Source organism: Leptopilina heterotoma, unplaced genomic scaffold (genome assembly GCF_015476425.1).
Source record: "Leptopilina heterotoma isolate Lh14 unplaced genomic scaffold, ASM1547642v1 Lhet_717, whole genome shotgun sequence".
Lineage (NCBI taxonomy): Eukaryota > Metazoa > Arthropoda > Insecta > Hymenoptera > Figitidae > Leptopilina > Leptopilina heterotoma.
In genome coordinates, this window is record NW_025111168.1 from 76520 (window position 1) to 85125 (window position 8606).

At 27.1% G+C, this 8606-nt stretch overlaps 1 long non-coding RNA gene across 1 annotated transcript; it reads left to right on the forward strand.

Annotated features, from left to right (window-relative positions):
- The first annotated feature begins 218 nt into the window (after positions 1–218).
- LOC122510650 lies at positions 219–4478 on the forward strand. The gene is made up of 4 exons (XR_006302454.1): positions 219–523; positions 603–775; positions 889–1012; positions 1388–4478. It is a non-coding gene; the product is annotated as an uncharacterized LOC122510650 (long non-coding RNA).
- Positions 4479–8606: the final 4128 nt, after the last annotated feature.

An 8606-nucleotide genomic window follows, 5' to 3' on the forward strand; every position in this document is an offset into this window, starting at 1 on the left:
CATGATGTTATAGGTACCTTAAATTGTTTCAATTAGCACTCTAGTATATTATACTTATATTTTAAAATTAAATATCCGCGCTTACTGTAATCTTCGTATCTAGCGCATTATAGAAATTGTTAAATCTCCGTATTTCGTAAACACTAAGCTTGTCTCACAGTGTATAACCGCATCAAAAATTTGTTCTCACGCTCCTACCTCTATGGAGAATATTCTATGCCATAAGATGACAGCATGTTCACAAATTTTTTACACCACACATTTTTATTTTTATTTAATTGTATTTTTTATATAATGTGTTGTTTGTGTTTATTATTTTTTAATGTTGAGTGTTTATTCTATGTTTTTTACATTTAGTGACATGCATATATACACACAACAAAAATCTCAACATCAATTCTAACCTCAAAGATTTTTTTGTCATCTTTTATTTTTGTTTTCATGTTTTATGTTTTTTGATTGTATATCATGTTTTGATCAAAAATCTCATTTTTATTATTATTATTTCGAAATTCTCATGCTGGTATGTTTTTTTCTACATTTTATTATTTTTGTTTTTTTCTCGACGAAATCTTCTCATCTGTCATATGTATTTTTTACAGTCTTGAAGAGTCGTAATATCACGACGAAATGCATAGACGAATTCGAATTTTTTAAATATATGAAAATTCTTTTGTGAACAAAAACACCGTTCTTATTTAATAGACCAAAGGCCACAAAAATATTATCTCAATGATATACATATATTGCAATAATATAAATGTGAGGTAATAGGGTAAGCTAAAGAAGAAATTTCAAATAATTATTCAATTTTAGGGGTTGGTAACTGTAACAATTTGAGAAAAAGTTAATAACAAAGTTAATATTAATGAAATATATTTTTAAAAGTGAACCGTCTGTCGAAGACAAAGGTTGGATCCAATTTTCAAAAATGGAACGAAGGAACAAAAGTTAGGACCAAAACGGGAATTCCATGACGATTAATTCGGGCTTGTGTAACAAGTGGTTTTCAGTAAGTTGAGAAGCTGACGAGGAAATTCTTCAATAAATTATATTTGATCAATATTATAGGCAGGTAATAGTGTATGGATTCTGAAGAAAAGGAAACAATTGTCTAAAATTTGAAATAATATCTATAGTAACTTGACGATTACCAACTAAATGAACTTCATTATTTTTATTAACACAGTTAATTGCAGCGGGAAATTACTTATAGCCAATTTCCAAATTATTATATTTTTCTTTTTAAATTTGAGAAATGTGTAAAAGTTACTTTTTAATACATTTCTTAAAAATTTAGAATCAATGTTTAATATTCATAAAATATTTATAATACTTTCTTATATTATGAGAATGTTATAAACTTGAAATGTAATTTTCATTGCAGTTTGAAGTCACATCCACCGCCAGCACCATCATCAATTTATCGTCGGTATATCAAGAAATTTTTTTATAATAATTTTTAAAATATTATGTTTAAACTTAAAAATAATTTTTAAGATTTAATTTTAAGTTTTTTTTAACCAATTTTAAACGAATTAATTTTGCGAAATTGACAATAACGGCGACGACAGCAGACATAAAATTAAAAAAAAAGGAAAAGAAAATTATTAATTTATTTGAGAAATTTGTGGTGCTCTGAAGATCCAGATTATCTCACAATCATGCATCTTTTCAAGGACCAAAAACAACGTGACTATACGTACGGGATTCACAGAGTTGATGGGAAGACTTTTTGAAAAATTCAATTATGAAAATTCATCTGCTCCGATTCAGGAAATGTCGAGACGGATGAATGTGAATATTCGCACAAATATGTCTTTCCCTACCTGAAATCGATTAGCAAAATTTTTCGTAATTGAATTTTGAAAAAATGGTCTAACACAAAAACAAACGACGTCGACAACGACGAACTCAACAGACGACGACAATAAACATTACAAAACAGATAGACGAAAAATACGAAACAGGAAAAAAGAAACAAGTGGACTAGGAAGAACAGGAGTAAAAAGAATGGGACAAAAGAAGGCTGACTATAAAAAATGAACGAAAATTTAATAGAGTCATACCTAGACAAAAAACAAAGAGACAAAATGATTTTCTCACAAAAATATCGGGATTTGAAGACAATAACCGTTGAACAGTTTTAAAGAAATGAATGTGGAAAATCTGGACTTTCGTAACGTGGAAAAGAGTTCCGAATGCCACAAATTTTTCCTTCGCCTGCAAATTTATTTTTCAATTAAAAAAAAAAAAGTTATATATTAGTCCCAATAATGTCAAATTGTTTAAAGTATTTAACATAGACAAATCAACTTTGACCTGACTGATAAACAATCGGCAAACCATCATCATCTTGGCGAATCGAGGTGATAAAAGGTCTCGATTCGGGCTTCAGTTGGGTTTCGGTGGTGTTGGCAGCACACGACCCAACGAATTCGACATTAAGACAGTAGACAAGCATATTAAAATAAAAACTGCTTCTTTTCGTTGGCACACCCAGGAGAAGAAACGATGGACAGCTCTATTTAAAAACACAAATAATTTAGTTAAATATTACAATGACACGCTACAAACTAACGAATACAGGGACAAAGTTAACCACAAAGACTCGACGAAAATTATAACATCGACAAAGTTTCTCCTACAGACATCTTTTGAACAGCAGATTTTCATAGAGAAACGTAAAGTAGCTAAATTAAAATGTATCAAGTATATGATGATTCAACGAGAGGCAGACTACTTGACAAAATATATCGTGGGTGATGTCAACAAAAGACAGTTGATTGTCATGTTTTGGGTCAACTCGATATCTCACCATGGATGAAGGGGCACGTACGCATGTCTTTGCGTTCTGTAATCAAAAAGACTTGTTGAAAAGCAACGAAAATTAAATAATTTGTACGTTATTTTTGTCAATATATACAAATATTATACTGCGCTAAATGTAAAATCTCTTGGAACAGGGACGAAAATGCGGCGAGAAATATTCTTTATTTGGGCATGTTGAAAATGGGTCTGATCAAAAAACGACAACTGTTGAGATGAGAACAATTTCGAGCACAATCATAATTTTTTAAATTCTTTTATGGATAAAATTATGACAGAGTTCCATTTAGAGTTTATTTTAATTTCTAATAAAGATAAAATATTTATATGTATCAATTCAAAGCTAATATGACATAATTTCATAATATTCAGATAATAGATTTAAAAAAATGTTTTCTCTATATTGTTTAACTGTAGTTAACAGTAAGAAAAATTTCGCTTATTTTAAAACAATTTCAAACAGATGTAGGGTAGTTGCACCAGTGAAAGAATTGACACCAGTAAAAAAACAAATTGATTATTTATTACGATATTTCACAAATTATAACTTTTAGCAATATAAAAAAAACATTTTTTGGTTCCTTATTTCTTCAAAATATAGTTTATGATAAAAAAATAGATTTAATATGCAAGTTATTTCTGAAAATAATTTTTTAATGTTTTGGTGGGTTATGAACATGACAAATGAATGAAGCATAAACAGAAAAAAGGTTACAAGTTTCAGGTGCAATTAAATAATATTTCTGGTTGCGTAATTAGAAAAATATTAATAATGGTAAGTTGTAAAATTGTTTCAGAATATTTGTAGCGTTTTTCATATAATTTTTGTTATTTTTAGACACTGTATTAATATAAATTTGATTTGTTCTTTCACTGGAAAATACAACTGTTCTTTTACTGGTCAACATTCTTTCACTGGTAAAATGGACATTTTTCAATATTTGATTAAAATTTAATATTTTATGTTATATTTACAAAATTTGTATCATAGGCTTCAAATTCTTTAGAAATTTTGCTACTCATTGCATACGTTTAAAAGGAAATTCAAGAATGTCAATTAAAAATAAAAAATATCGAAAATATACATTTCCTTAAATGTTCTTTCACTGGTGTCACTACCCTAGTTTTTAACAAGTCAACACACAAAAATATCATGCATTGCAATTGAAAAGGGGAATTTTTCTTGTTTTGATTACGATTGTTATTTGTTTATTATTATTATTTATTTGTTAAATTTTTAAGTTTTTTATAAATTATTTACAAGAAAAATTATGCAACGGCACACTATAAAAAAAATTTTTACGGACTTTGAATTAAAATAAATATTGAAATTAAAAAAATGCATAAGTGTCTACTCTTAAACAAGACAATACTGATTTTAAAGCTGCACTAGAATCATTATGGAAAGTTGATATCTGACCTTAAAAGAGATAAATTTTTATAACTCCTGAAGGACCATGATATAATTTTGCTTGCTCATGAAACTTTATTTACAGTATTGAATAAAATGCACGAAGAAAAAAAGATAATGAAAATTACCTTGAGGAGTGTAAAACTTAAAAAATTTCCTGTGTCAACTATGGGACAAAACTCTGTTATATGTAGGTTATTATCTACGTAATATCAAAACAGTGTGTTTGGTTTAAAAATCTTTCAGATTTATCTTCACACTTTTAAATTGAAAATGTGATAATTTTAAGGAGTATTAATTTTACACTCCAGGAATTTATATTTTAATATTTTATCGGTTAATCGTAATTTTTTCAAAAAGATGTTTAATTGTGGAAATAATTCAATTGAATAAATAAATTATTTTTTACTATTTATTAATAATTTACTAATAATAATAAAAATTTTAATAATAATAATAAAATAAATAATAATAATAAATAAATAATAACAATAATAAATAAACTTAAATAATAATAATAATAATAATAATTTACTAATATTATTAATTTTAAATAATTGTTCTAGTAATTAGAAATGTTATTAGAAGTCTTGATATTCTTCGTTAAAAATTTAAAAAATAGCTTTTTAAAGAGAAAAATAATTTAAATAGATGTTTTAATTGTAGTAATACTTTATTTTATTATTATCTTTATATGAAAAATGATTAGTAATAATTATAATAATTAATTATAATTAATTAATTATAATTATAATAAATAGGCAATTAATAATAATTAGTAATAATTTTAATATAAATCTTTTCTTTAAATATTTACTGGCATACATTTTGTATGACTAGAAATAATTTTTAAAATTTTAGCTTATTTTAATTATAATAAAGAATGATATATTTTTTTAGATAAAATAAAGTATAATTAAAATTTTTTAAAAAGTCCTTAAGAACATAATTTTATTAAATAACATCAAATGTTTTACAATTCGCTTTTAGTAATTACAAACTTTTTGTCCGAATATTCGTAAAATAAAACTGGTGAGTATTTAATTAACTGTGCATAATTAATTAAGGTTAATTTCAATAACAAAATTACAACGATATAGAGTATTACATATTTTTACAAATTTACTCGCTTTATAGTCTTTAAGACAGATATCGGCTGAATTTTTTAAACTATTAATAGTTTTTTCATTAAATTCCTTTAAACGTCCTGTAGTAAATTCTAAATCGAAGCCTTTATTTAAAAGTAATCTATTGGAAAAAATTAGCTGTTGTTTTGTAGCAATAGGTTTACATATATTTATTCTACTCGAAACTGAATTTGATATTAATTTTCCTTCTCTATGTTTTGCTTCACCTCTCATTGCTTGAATGTGCTCTAAGGGCCCCATTTTATCTATAACATAAGTGTAATTGAGCATAAAATGGTACTTAGGTTTTAAGGCTGCAAAAAGTTCAATACAATCTAAATGATGTTCTGAAATAAGATTATTTAGATAATCAAGCCATTCTAGATCGAAGGAATGAGATTTTAAGAAAGAGAGAATTCTCCTCATTTGAATCAAAAGCTTCCAATATTTATTGTCTTCAGGAATAAAGCGACCAAACATAATAGGCATGTATGTAAAAAAAGTCAACATTTCAGCAGCGGCCATTTTTATATATCTATTCTTCAGTTGTTTTAGAGTTATAAGAGGTGGTTTGCACGATTCAAATTGATAATTGAAATTCTGAATTATTGAATTAAATTCATCGAATTTAATTAATTTATCTACAATAATTAAACGATGAAATACTAAGCCCGTTTTGTCTGGTAAAACACCCTCCAAAATATCATGCATAATATCAACATCTATATTTTTTACACAATGGAAAAAAGGAATATTATTAAAAACACATTCCTCTTTTATACCACTTTCTTGAAAATTGTTGTCTTTTACATCTGTGTTGTACATCATTTCTGTTCTAATATCCGAATCCATAATCTCTGTAGCGTACTTTGCTTTAGACTTAATTAATTTACATATTCTACAATAAAAATTATCAGAAAAACCTCCACTGTATCCCAAAATTTCATTTAAGCCAAGGTTATCTCCTAAAATTACGGCAAATTACCAGCTTTTATATGGTCATCATGATGCATTAACAATGCTAGAAAAATATTTTCTAACTTTCCTCTAAACTGAGGTGGAAGACATAGAAGAATAACATAGGCTGCGCCTAGTTTATGGATTCCGCTATGAGAACCAAGAGCATTTCCCGTTTCGTATTCATCAAAATACAATGCTAAAGGAAGACATATTTCCCCCTTGAAGTGTTTTTTTCATTACTTTTCCATACTCCTGCTTGTACGATATTAGAGATAATACTATCATCAGTTTTTAACCCACTAAGGACCAGACGGACGAAAAATTCCAATTGATTTTGAGGACCTCGTTTTTTATTAAAATGCATATAAAAAAATTGGCACATACAATTTTTAATGTAAAATTTACTCCTCTTTCAGATTCTACTGTTAAAATTTGTTTATATCAAATTGTTAAAAAGTTATAAACAATTTTTTCCAAAAAACACGATTTTTCGAGAAAAATATTTCATTCATATTTCTTTTTGTTCATTTTAAGGTATCGAATTTTTCTCTAAAATCTGTTTAATTTTTTCTTGCATTGTTTTCAGTGGAATGGTTACGATATTATTCATTTCATCAATCACACATTGAACCATGTTTCTGGGTATTGATGGCTTGCTGTAAATATTTGTAATCATGCGATTCATTTTTCCTTCAATTAAATCAGTTAGATTAGATTGTTCCTCGCTCTTAGAAATGTTGATATTATTATTATCATTTGATTCCTTGCAATTATTATTAGAATCAGGAGCACTATTGGAGCTTAAAGTTGAATCATAAGGAGTGGAAGAAGAAGAAAAAAAGGAAGGGAAATGTGACTTACTCGATTCTAATACGCGATTACTTTTAACACAAGAGACATTAGGACCTTTGTCAGAAGAAATATTCTTATAATAAAACTGCTTTAAATTAGATACTAATGTGTGTGTACTGTCAAACGCGCAAGCAATAGATACATCAGGAAGAACTTTAACAGAAAAATTTGATGTACTTGGCGAGGATGAGCTAATGCAAACACTACTGACACTTGATAAAGAGACGTTCTTATCAAAAGAAGAAGTGAGTTCTTTTGTAGGTAATTCAGATGAATGATCAAGTTTGATATGACGTTTAAAGGAATTCAAGGAAGGAAATGATCTTTCACATATTGAACAAATATATTGATACAGGTCACTAAATAGTAGGAAAAAACAAAACATTATTTTTCGTTCCCACATAGTCTTGGCCGAGCTAATGTTACTATCCTAAAGAAAAATTGTAATACTATTTTTAGTATACTTTTTAGACTTTCTTTTAAACATTCTTTCGCGGCAAATTGTTTAAACAAAGGGTTTTTCGAAGCAAATACTAGTAAATAACATTCATTAACAATTTTAAATGTATTTTAGTGTATAATGCTGAAGGGTTATTAGGTTATATTTTAATATGTATATTTTACGTTATGTATTATATATATATATATATATATATATATATATATATATACGTTTTAAGGGAATCGGATAAAATTTGAAAATTTTTTCCGCCATATTGGATCCGCCATTTTGAATTTTTAAAAAGTGACTTCAGATTCGTAGTCAGCGACCCTAAAAACCCCCGAGTAACAAGTTTTAATCGAATCTGATCAAATTTGAATTTTGTCCGCCATATTGAATTCGCCATTTTGGATGTTTAAAAAAAAACTTTAGATTTATATTCGGGAACCCTAAAAACTGATAAAGAATGAGTTACAGAATAATTTACCTCGTTTTTTGCTTTTAATTCATAAAAGTATTTTGAGATTTTTGGACCTTTTGACTTTTGACAGTTCTATTGGCATCGGAAATGGAATTTTGCAAAAAAGGCCCATCGGCATCTTAAAGTATATGAACGTAGAAATCTTTTAAGCCCTAGAACGTTTAAATCCATCAAAGCAATTTTTGTTTAGAGCTCTGTCCGTGTTGACGTGGAATATATATATATATATATATATATATATATATATATATATATATATAAGGCATTATTTCTCAAACGTCCCAGCCCAAAAAAAAGTCTTGGGATTGGCTTCATATTTTGGGAAATTGTTATGCTATATGAAAGTAATAAATTTGCAAAATATTAGTTCTTTTAAAAAAAATTCTAGAAAGTAGTGGGGGTTTTTTTGGGTTTTTTCCAAAAAAACATATATGTTTCATAGTGGGATGGCCATAAGTTTAGAAGATATTTAAAAACAAACTAAGCGGCGCGCCCGCGTCACTG